Source organism: Myxine glutinosa, unplaced genomic scaffold, assembly GCF_964187855.1.
Source record: "Myxine glutinosa unplaced genomic scaffold, kmMyxGlut1.1 SCAFFOLD_125, whole genome shotgun sequence".
Taxonomy (NCBI): Eukaryota; Metazoa; Chordata; class Myxini; order Myxiniformes; family Myxinidae; genus Myxine; species Myxine glutinosa.
In genome coordinates, this window is record NW_027616359.1 from 262,510 (window position 1) to 283,194 (window position 20,685).

Genomic DNA, 20,685 nt, shown 5'->3' on the forward strand with positions numbered 1-20,685 from the left:
AAAAGTGGTTTTTCCACACTATCACAAGTGCAAAAAGTGTTTTTTCCACACTAATACAAGTGCAAAAGTGGTTTGCTGCACCAACACAAGTGCGAAAAGTGGTTTTTCTACACTAACACCAGTGCGAAAAGTGGTTTTTCAACACTATCACAAGTGCAAAAAGTGTTTTTTCCACACTAATACAAGTGCAAAAGTGGTTTCCTGCACCAACACAAGTGCGAAAAGTGGTTTTTCAACACTAACACAAGTGCGAAAAGTGGTTTTTCCACACTAATACAAGTGCAAAAGTGGTTTCCTGCACCAACACAAGTGCGAAAAGTGGTTTTTCAACACTAACACAAGTGCGAAAAGTGGTTTTTCAACACTATCACAAGTGCAAAAAGTGTTTTTTCCACACTAATACAAGTGCAAAAGTGGTTTCCTGCACCAACACAAGTGCGAAAAGTGGTTTTTCAACACTAACACAAGTGCAAAAAGTGGTTTTTCAACACTATCACAAGTGCAAAAAGTGTTTTTTCCACACTAATACAAGTGGAAAAGTTGTTTCCTGCACCAATACAAGTGCGAAAAGTGGTTTTTCAACACTATCACAAGTGCAAAAAGTGTTTTTTCCACACTAATACAAGTGCAAAAGTGGTTTCCTGCACCAACACAAGTGCGAAAAGTGGTTTTTCAACACTAACACAAGTGCGAAAAGTGGTTTTTCAACACTAACACACGTGCGAAAAGTGTTTTTTCCACACTAATACAAGTGCAAAAGTGGTTTCCTGCACCAACACAAGTGCGAAAAGTGGTTTTTCAACACTAACACAAGTGCGAAAAGTGGTTTTTCAACACTATCACAAGTGCAAAAAGTGTTTTTTCCACACTAATACAAGTGCAAAAGTGGTTTCCTGCACCAACACAAGTGCGAAAAGTGGTTTTTCAACACTAACACAAGTGCAAAAAGTGGTTTTTCAACACTATCACAAGTGCAAAAAGTGTTTTTTCCACACTAATACAAGTGGAAAAGTTGTTTCCTGCACCAATACAAGTGCGAAAAGTGGTTTTTCAACACTATCACAAGTGCAAAAAGTGTTTTTTCCACACTAATACAAGTGCAAAAGTGGTTTCCTGCACCAACACAAGTCGAAAATTGGTTTTTCAACACTAACACAGGTGCGAAAAGTGGTTTTTCCAAACTAATACAAGTGCGAAAAGTGGTTTTTCAACACTATCACAAGTGCAAAAAGTGTTTTTTCCACACTAATACAAGTGCAAAAGTGGTTTCCTGCACCAACACAAGTGCAAAAAGTGGTTTTTCAACACTAACACCAGTGCGAAAAGTGGTTTTTCAACACTAACACAAGTGCGAAAAGTGGTTTTTCCAAACTAATACAAGTGCGAAAAGTGGTTTTTCAACACTATCACAAGTGCAAAAAGTGTTTTTTCCACACTAATACAAGTGCAAAAGTGGTTTCCTGCACCAACACAAGTCGAAAATTGGTTTTTCAACACTAACACAGGTGCGAAAAGTGGTTTTTCAACACTAACACAAGTGCGAAAAGTGGTTTTTTCACACTAATACAAGTGCGAAAAGTGGTTTTTCAACACTAAAACAAGTGCGAAAAGTGGTTTTTCCACACTAATACAAGTGCAAAAGTGGTTTCCTGCACAAACACAAGTGCGAAAAGTGATTTTTCAACACTAACACAAGTGCGAAAAGTGGTTTTTCAACACTATCACAAGTGCAAAAAGTGTTTTTTCCACACTAATACAAGTGCAAAAGTGGTTTCCTGCACCAACACAAGTGCGAAAAGTGGTTTTTCAACACTAACACAAGTGCGAAAAGTGGTTTTTCAACACTATCACAAGTGCAAAAAGTGTTTTTTCCACACTAATACAAGTGGAAAAGTTGTTTCCTGCACCAATACAAGTGCGAAAAGTGGTTTTTCAACACTAACACAAGTGCGAAAAGTGGTTTTTCAACACTAACACAAGTGCGAAGTGTTTTTTCCACACTAATACAAGTGCAAAAGTGGTTTCCTGCACCAACACAAGTGCGAAAAGTGGTTTTTCAACACTAACACAAGTGCAAAAAGTGGTTTTTCAACACTAACACACGTGCGAAAAGTGTTTTTTCCACACTAATACAAGTGCAAAAGTGGTTTCCTCCACCAACACAAGTGCGAAAAGTGGTTTTTCAACACTAACACAAGTGCGAAAAGTGGTTTTTCAACACTAACACAAGTGCGAAAAGTGGTTTTTCCACACTAATACAAGTGCAAAAGTGGTTTCCTGCACCAACACAAGTGCGAAAAGTGGTTTTTCAACACTAACACAAGTGCGAAAAGTGGTTTTTCAACACTATCACAAGTGCAAAAAGTGTTTTTTCCACACTAATACAAGTGCAAAAGTGGTTTCCTGCACTAACACAAGTGCGAAAAGTGGTTTTTCAACACTAACACAAGTGCGAAAAGTGGTTTTTCAACACTAACACAAGTGCGAAAAGTGTTTTTTCCACACTAATACAAGTGCAAAACAGGTTTCCTGCACCAACACAAGTGCGAAAAGTGATTTTTCAACACTAACACAAGTGCGAAAAGTGGTTTTTCAACACTATCACAAGTGCAAAAAGTGTTTTTTCCACACTAATACAAGTGCAAAAGTGGTTTCCTGCACCAACACAAGTGCAAAAAGTGGTTTTTCAACAATAACACAAGTGCGAAAAGTGGTTTTTCAACACTATCACAAGTGCAAAAAGTGGTTTTTCCACACTAATACAAGTGCAAAAGTGGTTTCCTGCACCAACACAAATGCGAAAAGTGGTTTTTCAACACTAACACAAGTGCAAAAAGTGGTTTTTCAACACTAACACAAGTGCGAAAATGGTTTTTCAACACTAACACAAGTGCGAAAAGTGGTTTTTCAACACTATCACAAGTGCAAAAAAGTGTTTTTTCCACACTAATACAAGTGCAAAGGTGGTTTCCTGCACCAACACAAGTGCGAAAAGTGGTTTTTCAACACTAACATAAGTGCGAAAAGTGGTTTTTCAACACTAACACAAGTGCGAAAAGTGGTTTTTCCACACTAATACAAGTGCGAAAAGTGGTTTTTCAACACTAAGACAAGTGCGAAAAGTGGTTTTTCCACACTAATACACGTGCAAAAGTGGTTTCCTGCACCAACACAAGTGCGAAAAGTGTCTTTTCAACACTAACACAAGTGCAAAAAGTGGTTTATCAACACTATCACAAGTGCAAAAAGTGTTTTTTCCACACTAATACAAGTGCAAAAGTGGTTTCCTGCACCAACACAAGTGCGAAAAGTGGTTTTTCAACACTAACACAAGTGCGAAAAGTGGTTTTTCAACACTAACACAAGTGTGAAAAGTGGTTTTTCAACACTAACACAAGTGCGAAAAGTGGTTTTTCAACACTATCACAATTGCAAAAAGTGTTTTTTCCACACTAATACATGTGCAAAAGTGGTTTATTGCACCAACACAAGTGCGAAAAGTGGTTTTTCAACACGAACACCAGTGCGAAAAGTGGTTTTTCAACACTAACACAAGTGCGAAAAGTGGTTTTTCCAAACTAATACAAGTGCGAAAAGTGGTTTTTCAACACTAACACAGGTGCGAAAAGTGGTTTTTCAACACTAACACAAGTGCGAAAAGTGGTTTTTCACACTAATACAAGTGCGAAAAGTGGTTTTTCAACACTAAAACAAGTGCAAAAAGTGGTTTTTCCACACTAATACAAGTGCAAAAGTGGTTTCCTGCACAAACACAAGTGCGAAAAGTGATTTTTCAACACTAACACAAGTGCAAAAAGTGGTTTTTCAACACTATCACAAGTGCAAAAAGTGTTTTTTCCATACTAATACAAGTGCAAAAGTGGTTTCCTGCACGAACACAAGTGCGAAAAGTGGTTTTTCAACCCTAACACAAGTGCGAAAAGTGGTTTTTCAACACTATCACAAGTGCAAAAAGTGTTTTTTCCACACTAATACAAGTGCAAAAGTGGTTTCCTGCACCAACACAAGTGCGAAAAGTGGTTTTTCAACACTAACACAAGTGCGAAAAGTGGTTTTTCAACACTAACACAAGTGCGAAAAGTGTTTTTTCCACACTAATACAAATGCAAAACAGGTTTCCTGCACCAACACAAGTGCGAAAAGTGGTTTTTCAACACTATCACAAGTGCAAAAAGTGTTTTTTCCACACTAATACAAGTGCAAAAGTGGTTTCCTGCACCAACACAAGTGCGAAAAGTGGTTTTTCAACATTAACACAAGTGCGAAAAGTGGTTTTTCAACACTAACACAAGTGCGAAAAGTGGTTTTTCCACACTATCACAAGTGCAAAAAGTGTTTTTTCCACACTAATACAAGTGCAAAAGTGGTTTGCTGCACCAACACAAGTGCGAAAAGTGGTTTTTCTACACTAACACCAGTGCGAAAAGTGGTTTTTCAACACTATCACAAGTGCAAAAAGTGTTTTTTCCACACTAATACAAGTGCAAAAGTGGTTTCCTGCACCAACACAAGTGCGAAAAGTGGTTTTTCAACACTAACACAAGTGCGAAAAGTGGTTTTTCCACACTAATACAAGTGCAAAAGTGGTTTCCTGCACCAACACAAGTGCGAAAAGTGGTTTTTCAACACTAACACAAGTGCGAAAAGTGGTTTTTCAACACTATCACAAGTGCAAAAAGTGTTTTTTCCACACTAATACAAGTGCAAAAGTGGTTTCCTGCACCAACACAAGTGCGAAAAGTGGTTTTTCAACACTAACACAAGTGCAAAAAGTGGTTTTTCAACACTATCACAAGTGCAAAAAGTGTTTTTTCCACACTAATACAAGTGGAAAAGTTGTTTCCTGCACCAATACAAGTGCGAAAAGTGGTTTTTCAACACTATCACAAGTGCAAAAAGTGTTTTTTCCACACTAATACAAGTGCAAAAGTGGTTTCCTGCACCAACACAAGTGCGAAAAGTGGTTTTTCAACACTAACACAAGTGCGAAAAGTGGTTTTTCAACACTAACACACGTGCGAAAAGTGTTTTTTCCACACTAATACAAGTGCAAAAGTGGTTTCCTGCACCAACACAAGTGCGAAAAGTGGTTTTTCAACACTAACACAAGTGCGAAAAGTGGTTTTTCAACACTATCACAAGTGCAAAAAGTGTTTTTTCCACACTAATACAAGTGCAAAAGTGGTTTCCTGCACCAACACAAGTGCGAAAAGTGGTTTTTCAACACTAACACAAGTGCAAAAAGTGGTTTTTCAACACTATCACAAGTGCAAAAAGTGTTTTTTCCACACTAATACAAGTGGAAAAGTTGTTTCCTGCACCAATACAAGTGCGAAAAGTGGTTTTTCAACACTATCACAAGTGCAAAAAGTGTTTTTTCCACACTAATACAAGTGCAAAAGTGGTTTCCTGCACCAACACAAGTCGAAAATTGGTTTTTCAACACTAACACAGGTGCGAAAAGTGGTTTTTCCAAACTAATACAAGTGCGAAAAGTGGTTTTTCAACACTATCACAAGTGCAAAAAGTGTTTTTTCCACACTAATACAAGTGCAAAAGTGGTTTCCTGCACCAACACAAGTCGAAAATTGGTTTTTCAACACTAACACAGGTGCGAAAAGTGGTTTTTCAACACTAACACAAGTGCGAAAAGTGGTTTTTTCACACTAATACAAGTGCGAAAAGTGGTTTTTCAACACTAAAACAAGTGCGAAAAGTGGTTTTTCCACACTAATACAAGTGCAAAAGTGGTTTCCTGCACAAACACAAGTGCGAAAAGTGATTTTTCAACACTAACACAAGTGCGAAAAGTGGTTTTTCAACACTATCACAAGTGCAAAAAGTGTTTTCTCCACACTAATACAAGTGCAAAAGTGGTTTCCTGCACCAACACAAGTGCGAAAAGTGGTTTTTCAACACTAACACAAGTGCGAAAAGTGGTTTTTCAACACTATCACAAGTGCAAAAAGTGTTTTTTCCACACTAATACAAGTGGAAAAGTTGTTTCCTGCACCAATACAAGTGCGAAAAGTGGTTTTTCAACACTAACACAAGTGCGAAAAGTGGTTTTTCAACACTAACACAAGTGCGAAGTGTTTTTTCCACACTAATACAAGTGCAAAAGTGGTTTCCTGCACCAACACAAGTGCGAAAAGTGGTTTTTCAACACTAACACAAGTGCAAAAAGTGGTTTTTCAACACTAACACACGTGCGAAAAGTGTTTTTTCCACACTAATACAAGTGCAAAAGTGGTTTCCTCCACCAACACAAGTGCGAAAAGTGGTTTTTCAACACTAACACAAGTGCAAAAAGTGGTTTTTCAACACTAACACAAGTGCGAAAAGTGGTTTTTCCACACTAATACAAGTGCAAAAGTGGTTTCCTGCACCAACACAAGTGCGAAAAGTGGTTTTTCAACACTAACACAAGTGCGAAAAGTGGTTTTTCAACACTATCACAAGTGCAAAAAGTGTTTTTTCCACACTAATACAAGTGCAAAAGTGGTTTCCTGCACTAACACAAGTGCGAAAAGTGGTTTTTCAACACTAACACAAGTGCGAAAAGTGGTTTTTCAACACTAACACAAGTGCGAAAAGTGTTTTTTCCACACTAATACAAGTGCAAAACAGGTTTCCTGCACCAACACAAGTGCGAAAAGTGATTTTTCAACACTAACACAAGTGCGAAAAGTGGTTTTTCAACACTATCACAAGTGCAAAAAGTGTTTTTTCCACACTAATACAAGTGCAAAAGTGGTTTCCTGCACCAACACAAGTGCAAAAAGTGGTTTTTCAACAATAACACAAGTGCGAAAAGTGGTTTTTCAACACTATCACAAGTGCAAAAAGTGGTTTTTCCACACTAATACAAGTGCAAAAGTGGTTTCCTGCACCAACACAAATGCGAAAAGTGGTTTTTCAACACTAACACAAGTGCAAAAAGTGGTTTTTCAACACTAACACAAGTGCGAAAATGGTTTTTCAACACTAACACAAGTGCGAAAAGTGGTTTTTCAACACTATCACAAGTGCAAAAAAGTGTTTTTTCCACACTAATACAAGTGCAAAGGTGGTTTCCTGCACCAACACAAGTGCGAAAAGTGGTTTTTCAACACTAACATAAGTGCGAAAAGTGGTTTTTCAACACTAACACAAGTGCGAAAAGTGGTTTTTCCACACTAATACAAGTGCGAAAAGTGGTTTTTCAACACTAAGACAAGTGCGAAAAGTGGTTTTTCCACACTAATACACGTGCAAAAGTGGTTTCCTGCACCAACACAAGTGCGAAAAGTGTCTTTTCAACACTAACACAAGTGCAAAAAGTGGTTTATCAACACTATCACAAGTGCAAAAAGTGTTTTTTCCACACTAATACAAGTGCAAAAGTGGTTTCCTGCACCAACACAAGTGCGAAAAGTGGTTTTTCAACACTAACACAAGTGCGAAAAGTGGTTTTTCAACACTAACACAAGTGTGAAAAGTGGTTTTTCAACACTAACACAAGTGCGAAAAGTGGTTTTTCAACACTATCACAATTGCAAAAAGTGTTTTTTCCACACTAATACAAGTGCAAAAGTGGTTTATTGCACCAACACAAGTGCGAAAAGTGGTTTTTCAACACGAACACCAGTGCGAAAAGTGGTTTTTCAACACTAACACAAGTGCGAAAAGTGGTTTTTCCAAACTAATACAAGTGCGAAAAGTGGTTTTTCAACACTATCACAAGTGCAAAAAGTGTTTTTTCCACACTAATACAAGTGCAAAAGTGGTTTCCTGCACCAACACAAGTCGAAAATTGGTTTTTCAACACTAACACAGGTGCGAAAAGTGGTTTTTCAACACTAACACAAGTGCGAAAAGTGGTTTTTTCACACTAATACAAGTGCGAAAAGTGGTTTTTCAACACTAAAACAAGTGCGAAAAGTGGTTTTTCCACACTAATACAAGTGCAAAAGTGGTTTCCTGCACAAACACAAGTGCGAAAAGTGATTTTTCAACACTAACACAAGTGCGAAAAGTGGTTTTTCAACACTATCACAAGTGCAAAAAGTGTTTTTTCCACACTAATACAAGTGCAAAAGTGGTTTCCTGCACCAACACAAGTGCAAAAAGTGGTTTTTCAACACTAACACAAGTGCGAAAAGTGGTTTTTCAACACTATCACAAGTGCAAAAAGTGTTTTTTCCACACTAATACAAGTGGAAAAGTTGTTTCCTGCACCAATACAAGTGCGAAAAGTGGTTTTTCAACACTAACACAAATGCGAAAAGTGTTTTTTCCACACTAATACAAGTGCAAAAGTGGTTTCCTGCACCAACACAAGTGCGAAAAGTGGTTTTTCAACACTAACACAAGCGCAAAAAGTGGTTTTTCAACACTAACACAAGTGCGAAAAGTGGTTTTTCAACACTAACACACGTGCGAAAAGTGTTTTTTCCACACTAATACAAGTGCAAAAGTCGTTTCCTGCACCAACACAAGTGCGAAAAGTGGTTTTTCAACACTAACACAAGTGCGAAAAGTGGTTTCTCAACACTAACACAAGTGCGAAAAGTGGTTTTTCCACACTAATACAAGTGCAAAAGTGGTTTCCTGCACCAACACAAGTGCGAAAAGTGGTTTTTCAACACTAACACAAGTGCGAAAAGTGGTTTTTCAACACTATCACAAGTGCAAAAAGTGTTTTTTCCACACTAATACAAGTGCAAAAGTGATTTCCTGCACCAACACAAGTGCGAAAAGTGGTTTTTCAACACTAACACAAGTGCGAAAAGTGGTTTTTCAACACTAACACAAGTGCGAAAAGTGTTTTTTCCACACTAATACAAGTGCAAAACAGGTTTCCTGCACCAACACAAGTGCGAAAAGTGGTTTTTCAACACTATAACAAGTGCAAAAAGTGTTTTTTCCACACTAATACAAGTGCAAAAGTGATTTCCTGCACCAACACAAGTGCGAAAAGTGGTTTTTCAACACTAACACCAGTGCGAAAAGTGGTTTTTCAACACTAACACAAGTGCGAAAAGTGGTTTTTCCAAACTAATACAAGTGCGAAAAGTGGTTTTTCAACACTATCACAAGTGCAAAAAGTGTTTTTTCCACACTAATACAAGTGCAAAAGTGGTTTCCTGCACCAACACAAGTCGAAAATTGGTTTTTCAACACTAACACAGGTGCGAAAAGTGGTTTTTCAACACTAACACAAGTGTGAAAAGTGGTTTTTTCACACTAATACAAGTGCGAAAAGTGGTTTTTCAACACTAAAACAAGTGCGAAAAGTGGTTTTTCCACACTAATACAAGTGCAAAAGTGGTTTCCTGCACAAACACAAGTGCGAAAAGTGATTTTTCAACACTAACACAAGTGCGAAAAGTGGTTTTTCAACACTATCACAAGTGCAAAAAGTGTTTTTTCCACACTAATACAAGTGCAAAAGTGGTTTCCTGCACCAACACAAGTGCAAAAAGTGGTTTTTCAACACTAACACAAGTGCGAAAAGTGGTTTTTCAACACTATCACAAGTGCAAAAAGTGTTTTTTCCACACTAATACAAGTGGAAAAGTTGTTTCCTGCACCAATACAAGTGCGAAAAGTGGTTTTTCAACACTAACACAAATGCGAAAAGTGTTTTTTCCACACTAATACAAGTGCAAAAGTGGTTTCCTGCACCAACACAAGTGCGAAAAGTGGTTTTTCAACACTAACACAAGCGCAAAAAGTGGTTTTTCAACACTAACACAAGTGCGAAAAGTGGTTTTTCAACACTAACACACATGCGAAAAGTGTTTTTTCCACACTAATACAAGTGCAAAAGTCGTTTCCTGCACCAACACAAGTGCGAAAAGTGGTTTTTCAACACTAACACAAGTGCGAAAAGTGGTTTCTCAACACTAACACAAGTGCGAAAAGTGGTTTTTCCACACTAATACAAGTGCAAAAGTGGTTTCCTGCACCAACACAAGTGCGAAAAGTGGTTTTTCAACACTAACACAAGTGCGAAAAGTGGTTTTTCAACACTATCACAAGTGCAAAAAGTGTTTTTTCCACACTAATACAAGTGCAAAAGTGATTTCCTGCACCAACACAAGTGCGAAAAGTGTTTTTTCAACACTAACACAAGTGCGAAAAGTGGTTTTTCAACACTAACACAAGTGCGAAAAGTGTTTTTTCCACACTAATACAAGTGCAAAACAGGTTTCCTGCACCAACACAAGTGCGAAAAGTGGTTTTTCAACACTATAACAAGTGCAAAAAGTGTTTTTTCCACACTAATACAAGTGCAAAAGTGGTTTCCTGCACCAACACAAGTGCGAAAAGTGGTTTTTCAACACTAACACAAGTGCGAAAAGTGTTTTTTCCACACTAATACAAGTGCAAAAGTGGTTTCCTGCACCAACACAAGTGCGAAAAGTGGTTTTTCAACACTAACACAAGTGCAAAAAGTGGTTTTTCAACACTAACACAAGTGCGAAAAGTGGTTTTTCAACACTAACACACGTGCGAAAAGTGTTTTTTCCACACTAATACAAGTGCAAAAGTGGTTTCCTGCACCAACACAAGTGCGAAAAGTGGTTTTTCAACACTAACACAAGTGCGAAAAGTGGTTTTTCAACACTAACACAAGTGTGAAAAGTGGTTTTTCCACACTAATACAAGTGCAAAAGTGGTTTCCTGCACCAACACAAGTGCGAAAAGTGGTTTTTCAACACTAACGCAAGTGCGAAAAGTGGTTTTTCAACACTATCACAAGTGCAAAAAGTGTTTTTTCCACACTAATACAAGTGCAAAAGTGGTTTCCTGCACTAACACAAGTGCGAAAAGTGGTTTTTCAACACTAACACAAGTGCGAAAGTGGTTTTTCAACACTAACACGAGTGCGAAAAGTGTTTTTTCCACACTAATACAAGTGCAAAACAGGTTTCCTGCACCAACATAAGTGCGAAAAGTGATTTTTCAACACTAACACAAGTGCGAAAAGTGGTTTTTCAACACTATCACAAGTGCAAAAAGTGTTTTTCCACACTAATACAAGTGCAAAAGTGGTTTCCTGCACCAACACAAGTGCGAAAAGTGGTTTTTCAACAATAACACAAGTGCGAAAAGTGGTTTTTCAACACTATCACAAGTGCAAAAAGTGGTTTTTCCACACTAATACAAGTGCAAAAGTGGTTTCCTGCACCAACACAAGTGCGAAAAGTGGTTTTTCAACACTAACACAAGTGCAAAAAGTGGTTTTTCAACACTAACACAAGTGCGAAAATGGTTTTTCAACACTAACACAAGTGCGAAAAGTGGTTTTTCAACACTATCACAAGTGCAAAAAAGTGTTTTTTCCACACTAATACAAGTGCAAAGGTGGTTTCCTGCACCAACACAAGTGCGAAAAGTGGTTTTTCAACACTAACATAAGTGCGAAAAGTGGTTTTTCAACACTAACACAAGTGCGAAAAGTGGTTTTTCCACACTAATACAAGTGCGAAAAGTGGTTTTTCAACACTAAGACAAGTGCGAAAAGTGGTTTTTCCACACTAATACACGTGCAAAAGTGGTTTCCTGCACCAACACAAGTGCGAAAAGTGTCTTTTCAACACTAACACAAGTGCAAAAAGTGGTTTATCAACACTATCACAAGTGCAAAAAGTGTTTTTTCCACACTAATACAAGTGCAAAAGTGGTTTCCTGCACCAACACAAGTGCGAAAAGTGGTTTTTCAACACTAACACAAGTGCGAAAAGTGGTTTTTCAACACTAACACAAGTGTGAAAAGTGGTTTTTCAACACTAACACAAGTGCGAAAAGTGGTTTTTCAACACTATCACAATTGCAAAAAGTGTTTTTTCCACACTAATACAAGTGCAAAAGTGGTTTATTGCACCAACACAAGTGCGAAAAGTGGTTTTTCAACACTAACACCAGTGCGAAAAGTGGTTTTTCAACACTAACACAAGTGCGAAAAGTGGTTTTTCCAAACTAATACAAGTGCGAAAAGTGGTTTTTCAACACTATCACAAGTGCAAAAAGTGTTTTTTCCACACTAATACAAGTGCAAAAGTGGTTTCCTGCACCAACACAAGTCGAAAATTGGTTTTTCAACACTAACACAGGTGCGAAAAGTGGTTTTTCAACACTAACACAAGTGCGAAAAGTGGTTTTTTCACACTAATACAAGTGCGAAAAGTGGTTTTTCAACACTAAAACAAGTGCGAAAAGTGGTTTTTCCACACTAATACAAGTGCAAAAGTGGTTTCCTGCACAAACACAAGTGCGAAAAGTGATTTTTCAACACTAACACAAGTGCGAAAAGTGGTTTTTCAACACTATCACAAGTGCAAAAAGTGTTTTTTCCACACTAATACAAGTGCAAAAGTGGTTTCCTGCACCAACACAAGTGCAAAAAGTGGTTTTTCAACACTAACACAAGTGCGAAAAGTGGTTTTTCAACACTATCACAAGTGCAAAAAGTGTTTTTTCCACACTAATACAAGTGGAAAAGTTGTTTCCTGCACCAATACAAGTGCGAAAAGTGGTTTTTCAACACTAACACAAGTGCGAAAAGTGGTTTTTCAACACTAACACACGTGCGAAAAGTGTTTTTTCCACACTAATACAAGTGCAAAAGTGGTTTCCTGCAGCAACACAAGTGCGAAAAGTGGTTTTTCAACACTAACACAAGTGCGAAAAGTGGTTTTTCAACACTATCACAAGTGCAAAAAGTGTTTTTTCCACACTAATACAAGTGCAAAAGTGATTTCCTGCACTAACACAAGTGCGAAAAGTGGTTTTTCAACACTAACACAAGTGCGAAAAGTGGTTTTTCAACACTATCACAAGTGCAAAAAGTGATTTTTCAACACTAACACAAGTGCGAAAAGTGGTTTTTCAACACTAACACAAGTGCGAAAAGTGGTTTTTCAATACTAACACAAGTGCGAAAAGTGGTTTTTCAACACTAACACACGTGCGAAAAGTGTTTTTTCCACACTAATACAGGTGCAAAAGTGGTTTCCTGCACCAACACAAGTGCGAAAAGTGGTTTTTCAACACTAACACAAGTGCGAAAAGTGGTTTTTCAACACTAACACAAGTGCGAAAAGTGGTTTTTTCACACTAATACAAGTGCGAAAAGTGGTTTTTCAACACTAATACAAGTGCAAAAGTGGTTTCCTGCAGCAACACAAGTGCGAAAAGTGGTTTTTCAACACTAACACAAGTGCGAAAAGTGGTTTTTCAACACTAACACAAGTGCGAAAAGTGGTTTTTCAACACTAACACAAGTGCGAAAAGTGTTTTTTCCACACTAATACAAGTGCAAAAGTGGTTTCCTGCAGCAACACAAGTGCGAAAAGTGGTTTTTCAACACTAACACAAGTGCGAAAAGTGGTTTTTCAACACTATCACAAGTGCAAAAAGTGTTTTTTCCACACTAATACAAGTGCAAAAGTGATTTCCTGCACTAACACAAGTGCGAAAAGTGGTTTTTCAACACTAACACAAGTGCGAAAAGTGGTTTTTCAACACTATCACAAGTGCAAAAAGTGATTTTTCAACACTAACACAAGTGCGAAAAGTGGTTTTTCAACACTAACACAAGTGCGAAAAGTGGTTTTTCAATACTAACACAAGTGCGAAAAGTGGTTTTTCAACACTAACACACGTGCGAAAAGTGTTTTTTCCACACTAATACAAGTGCAAAAGTGGTTTCCTGCACCAACACAAGTGCGAAAAGTGGTTTTTCAACACTAACACAAGTGCGAAAAGTGGTTTTTCAACACTAACACAAGTGCGAAAAGTGGTTTTTCAACACTAACACAAGTGTGAAAAGTGGTTTTTCAACACTAACACAAGTGCGAAAAGTGGTTTTTCAACACTATCACAAGTGCAAAAAGTGTTTTTTCCACACTAATACAAGTGCAAAAGTGGTTTATTGCACCAACACAAGTGCGAAAAGTGGTTTTTCAACACTAACACCAGTGCGAAAAGTGGTTTTTCAACACTAACACAAGTGCGAAAAGTGGTTTTTCCAAACTAATACAAGTGCGAAAAGTGGTTTTTCAACACTATCACAAGTGCAAAAAGTGTTTTTTCAACACTATCACAAGTGCAAAAAGTGTATTTTCCACACTAATACAAGTGCAAAAGTGGTTTCCTGCACCAACACAAGTGCGAAAAGTGGTTTTTCAACACTAACACAAGTGCAAAAAGTGGTTTTTCAACACTATCACAAGTGCAAAAAGTGTGTTTTCCACACTAATACAAGTGGAAAAGTTGTTTCCTGCACCAATACAAGTGCGAAAAGTGGTTTTTCAACACTATCACAAGTGCAAAAAGTGTTTTTTCCACACTAATACAAGTGCAAAAGTGGTTTCCTGCACCAACACAAGTGCGAAAAGTGGTTTTTCAACAATAACACAAGTGCGAAAAGTGGTTTTTCAACACTATCACAAGTGCAAAAAGTGTTTTTTCCACACTAATACAAGTGGAAAAGTTGTTTCCTGCACCAATACAAGTGCGAAAAGTGGTTTTTCAACACTAACACAAGTGCGAAAAGTGGTTTTTCAACACTAACACAAGTGCGAAAAGTGTTTTTTCCACACTAATACAAGTGCAAAAGTGGTTTCCTGCACCAATACAAGTGTTCTAAAAGTGGTTTTTCAACACTAACACAAGTGCGAAAAGTGGTTTTTCAACACTAACACAAGTGCGAAAAGTGTTTTTTCCACACTAATACAAGTGGAAAAGTGGTTTCCTGCACCAACACAAGTGCGAAAAGTGGTTTTTCAACACTAACACAAGTGCGAAAAGTGGTTTTTCAATACTAACACAAGTGCGAAAAGTGGTTTTTCAACACTAACACACGTGCGAAAAGTGTTTTTTCCACACTAATACAAGTGCAGAAGTGGTTTCCTGCACCAACACAAGTGCGAAAAGTGGTTTTTCAACACTAACACAAGTGCGAAAAGTGGTTTTTCAACACTAACACAAGTGCGAAAAGTGGTTTTTCCACACTAATACAAGTGCAAAAGTGGTTTCCTGCACCAACACAAGTGCGAAAAGTGGTTTTTCAACACTAACACAAGTGCGAAAAGTGGTTTTTCAACACTATCACAAGTGCAAAAAGTGTTTTTTCCACACTAATACAAGTGCAAAAGTGGTTTCCTGCACTAACACAAGTGCGAAAAGTGGTTTTTCAACACTAACACAAGTGCGAAAAGTGGTTTTTCAACACTAACACAAGTGCGAAAAGTGTTTTTTCCACACTAATACAAATGCAAAACAGGTTTCCTGCACCAACACAAGTGCGAAAAGTGGTTTTTCAACACTATCACAAGTGCAAAAAGTGTTTTTTCCACGCTAATACAAGTGCAAAAGTGGTTTCCTGCACCAACACAAGTGCGAAAAGTGGTTTTTCAACATTAACACAAGTGCAAAAAGTGGTTTTTCAACACTAACACAAGTGCGAAAAGTGGTTTTTCAACACTATCACAAGTGCAAAAAGTGTTTTTTCCACACTAATACAAGTGCAAAAGTGGTTTGCTGCACCAACACAAGTGCGAAAAGTGGTTTTTCAACACTAACACCAGTGCGAAAAGTGGTTTTTCAACACTATCACAAGTGCAAAAAGTGTTTTTTCCACACTAATACAAGTGCAAAAGTGGTTTCCTGCACCAACACAAGTGCGAAAAGTGGTTTTTCAACACTAACACAAGTGCGAAAAGTGGTTTTTCAACACGAACAAAAGTGCGAAAAGTGGTTTTGCCACACTAACACAAGTTCGAAAAGTGTTTTTTCCACACTAATACAAGTGCAAAAGTGGTTTACTGCACCAACACAAGTGCGAAAAGTGGTTTTTCAACACTAACACAAGTGCGAAAAGTGGTTTTTCAACACTAACACAAGTGCGAAAAGTGGTTTTTCAACACTAACACAAGTGCGAAAAGTGGTTTTTCCACACTATCACAAGTGCAAAAAGTGTTTTTTCCACACTAATACAAGTGCAAAAGTGGTTTGCTGCACCAACACAAGTGCGAAAAGTGGTTTTTCAACACTAACACCAGTGCGAAAAGTGGTTTTTCAACACTATCACAAGTGCAAAAAGTGTTTTTTCCACACTAATACAAGTGCAAAAGTGGTTTCCTGCACCAACACAAGTGCGAAAAGTGGGTTTTCAACACTAACAAAAGTGCGAAAAGTGGTTTTGCCACACTAACACAAGTGCGAAAAGTGTTTTTTCCACACTAATACAAGTGCAAAAGTGGTTTCCTGCACCAACACAAGTGCGAAAAGTGATTTTTCAACACTAACACAAGTGCGAAAAGTGGTTTTTCAACACTAACACAAGTGCGAAAAGTGGTTTTTCAACACTAACACAAGTGCGAAAAGTGGTTTTTCCACACTAATACAAGTGCAAAAGTGGTTTCCTGCACCAACACAAGTGCGAAAAGTGGTTTTTCAACACTAACACAAGTGCGAAAAGTGGTTTTTCAACACTATCACAAGTGCAAAAAGTGTATTTTCCACACTAATACAAGTGCAAAAGTAGTTTCCTGCACCAACACAAGTGCGAAAAGTGGTTTTTCAACACTAACACAAGTGCAAAAAGTGGTTTTTCAACACTATCACAAGTGCAAAAAGTGTGTTTTCCACACTAATACAAGTGGAAAAGTTGTTTCCTGCACCAATACAAGTGCGAAAAGTGGTTTTTCAACACTATCACAAGTGCAAAAAGTGTTTTTCCCACACTAATACAAGTGCAAAAGTGGTTTCCTGCACCAACACAAGTGCGAAAAGTAGTTTTTCAACAATAACACAAGTGCGAAAAGTGGTTTTTCAACACTATCACAAGTGCAAAAAGTGTTTTTTCCACACTAATACAAGTGGAAAAGTTGTTTCCTGCACCAATACAAGTGCGAAAAGTGGTTTTTCAACACTAACACAAGTGCGAAAAGTGGTTTTTCAACACTAACACAAGTGCGAAAAGTGTTTTTTCCACACTAATACAAGTGCAAAAGTGGTTTCCTGCACCAATACAAGTGCGAAAAGTGGTTTTTCAACACTAACACAAGTGCGAAAAGTGGTTTTTCAACACTAACACAAGTGCGAAAAGTGTTTTTTCCACACTAATACAAGTGGAAAAGTGGTTTCCTGCACCAACACAAGTGCGAAAAGTGGTTTTTCAACACTAACACAAGTGCGAAAAGTGGTTTTTCAATACTAACACAAGTGCGAAAAGTGGTTTTTCAACACTAACACACGTGCGAAAAGTGGTTTTTCAACACTAATACAAGTGCAAAAGTGGTTTCCTGCACCAACACAAGTGCGAAAAGTGGTTTTTCAACACTAACACAAGTGCGAAAAGTGGTTTTTCAATACTAACACAAGTGCGAAAAGTGGTTTTTCAACACTAACACAAGTGCGAAAAGTGGTTTTTCAACACTAACACAAGTGCGAAAAGTGGTTTTTCCACACTAATACAAGTGCAAAAGTGGTTTCCTGCACCAATACAAGTGCAAAACAGGTTTCCTGCACCAACACAAGTGCGAAAAGTGGTTTTTCAACACTATAACAAGTGCAAAAAGTGTTTTTTCCACACTAATACAAGTGCAAAAGTGATTTCCTGCACCAACACAAGTGCGAAAAGTGGTTTTTCAACACTAACACCAGTGCGAAAAGTGGTTTTTCAACACTAACACAAGTGCGAAAAGTGGTTTTTCCAAACTAATACAAGTGCGAAAAGTGGTTTTTCAACACTATCACAAGTGCAAAAAGTGTTTTTTCCACACTAATACAAGTGCAAAAGTGGTTTCCTGCACCAACACAAGTCGAAAATTGGTTTTTCAACACTAACACAGGTGCGAAAAGTGGTTTTTCAACACTAACACAAGTGTGAAAAGTGGTTTTTTCACACTAATACAAGTGCGAAAAGTGGTTTTTCAACACTAAAACAAGTGCGAAAAGTGGTTTTTCCACACTAATACAAGTGCAAAAGTGGTTTCCTGCACAAACACAAGTGCGAAAAGTGATTTTTCAACACTAACACAAGTGCGAAAAGTGGTTTTTCAACACTATCACAAGTGCAAAAAGTGTTTTTTCCACACTAATACAAGTGCAAAAGTGGTTTCCTGCACCAACACAAGTGCAAAAAGTGGTTTTTCAACACTAACACAAGTGCGAAAAGTGGTTTTTCAACACTATCACAAGTGCAAAAAGTGTTTTTTCCACACTAATACAAGTGGAAAAGTTGTTTCCTGCACCAATACAAGTGCGAAAAGTGGTTTTTCAACACTAACACAAATGCGAAAAGTGTTTTTTCCACACTAATACAAGTGCAAAAGTGGTTTCCTGCACCAACACAAGTGCGAAAAGTGGTTTTTCAACACTAACACAAGCGCAAAAAGTGGTTTTTCAACACTAACACAAGTGCGAAAAGTGGTTTTTCAACACTAACACACATGCGAAAAGTGTTTTTTCCACACTAATACAAGTGCAAAAGTCGTTTCCTGCACCAACACAAGTGCGAAAAGTGGTTTTTCAACACTAACACAAGTGCGAAAAGTGGTTTCTCAACACTAACACAAGTGCGAAAAGTGGTTTTTCCACACTAATACAAGTGCAAAAGTGGTTTCCTGCACCAACACAAGTGCGAAAAGTGGTTTTTCAACACTAACACAAGTGCGAAAAGTGGTTTTTCAACACTATCACAAGTGCAAAAAGTGTTTTTTCCACACTAATACAAGTGCAAAAGTGATTTCCTGCACCAACACAAGTGCGAAAAGTGGTTTTTCAACACTAACACAAGTGCGAAAAGTGGTTTTTCAACACTAACACAAGTGCGAAAAGTGTTTTTTCCACACTAATACAAGTGCAAAACAGGTTTCCTGCACCAACACAAGTGCGAAAAGTGGTTTTTCAACACTATAACAAGTGCAAAAAGTGTTTTTTCCACACTAATACAAGTGCAAAAGTGGTTTCCTGCACCAACACAAGTGCGAAAAGTGGTTTTTCAACACTAACACAAGTGCGAAAAGTGTTTTTTCCACACTAATACAAGTGCAAAAGTGGTTTCCTGCACCAACACAAGTGCGAAAAGTGGTTTTTCAACACTAACACAAGTGCAAAAAGTGGTTTTTCAACACTAACACAAGTGCGAAAAGTGGTTTTTCAACACTAACACACGTGCGAAAAGTGTTTTTTCCACACTAATACAAGTGCAAAAGTGGTTTCCTGCACCAACACAAGTGCGAAAAGTGGTTTTTCAACACTAACACAAGTGCGAAAAGTGGTTTTTCAACACTAACACAAGTGTGAAAAGTGGTTTTTCCACACTAATACAAGTGCAAAAGTGGTTTCCTGCACCAACACAAGTGCGAAAAGTGGTTTTTCAACACTAACACAAGTGCGAAAAGTGGTTTTTCAACACTATCACAAGTGCAAAAAGTGTTTTTTCCACACTAATACAAGTGCAAAAGTGGTTTCCTGCACTAACACAAGTGCGAAAAGTGGTTTTTCAACACTAACACAAGTGCGAAAGTGGTTTTTCAACACTAACACAAGTGCGAAAAGTGTTTTTTCCACACTAATACAAGTGCAAAACAGGTTTCCTGCACCAACACAAGTGCGAAAAGTGATTTTTCAACACTAACACAAGTGCGAAAAGTGGTTTTTCAACACTATCACAAGTGCAAAAAGTGTTTTTCCACACTAATACAAGTGCAAAAGTGGTTTCCTGCACCAACACAAGTGCGAAAAGTGGTTTTTCAACAATAACACAAGTGCGAAAAGTGGTTTTTCAACACTATCACAAGTGCAAAAAGTGGTTTTTCCACACTAATACAAGTGCAAAAGTGGTTTCCTGCACCAACACAAGTGCGAAAAGTGGTTTTTCAACACTAACACAAGTGCAAAAAGTGGTTTTTCAACACTAACACAAGTGCGAAAATGGTTTTTCAACACTAACACAAGTGCGAAAAGTGGTTTTTCAACACTATCACAAGTGCAAAAAAGTGTTTTTTCCACACTAATACAAGTGCAAAGGTGGTTTCCTGCACCAACACAAGTGCGAAAAGTGGTTTTTCAACACTAACATAAGTGCGAAAAGTGGTTTTTCAACACTAACACAAGTGCGAAAAGTGGTTTTTCCACACTAATACAAGTGCGAAAAGTGGTTTTTCAACACTAAGACAAGTGCGAAAAGTGGTTTTTCCACACTAATACACGTGCAAAAGTGGTTTCCTGCACCAACACAAGTGCGAAAAGTGTCTTTTCAACACTAACACAAGTGCAAAAAGTGGTTTATCAACACTATCACAAGTGCAAAAAGTGTTTTTTCCACACTAATACAAGTGCAAAAGTGGTTTCCTGCACCAACACAAGTGCGAAAAGTGGTTTTTCAACACTAACACAAGTGCGAAAAGTGGTTTTTCAACACTAACACAAGTGTGAAAAGTGGTTTTTCAACACTAACACAAGTGCGAAAAGTGGTTTTTCAACACTATCACAATTGCAAAAAGTGTTTTTTCCACACTAATACAAGTGCAAAAGTGGTTTATTGCACCAACACAAGTGCGAAAAGTGGTTTTTCAACACTAACACCAGTGCGAAAAGTGGTTTTTCAACACTAACACAAGTGCGAAAAGTGGTTTTTCCAAACTAATACAAGTGCGAAAA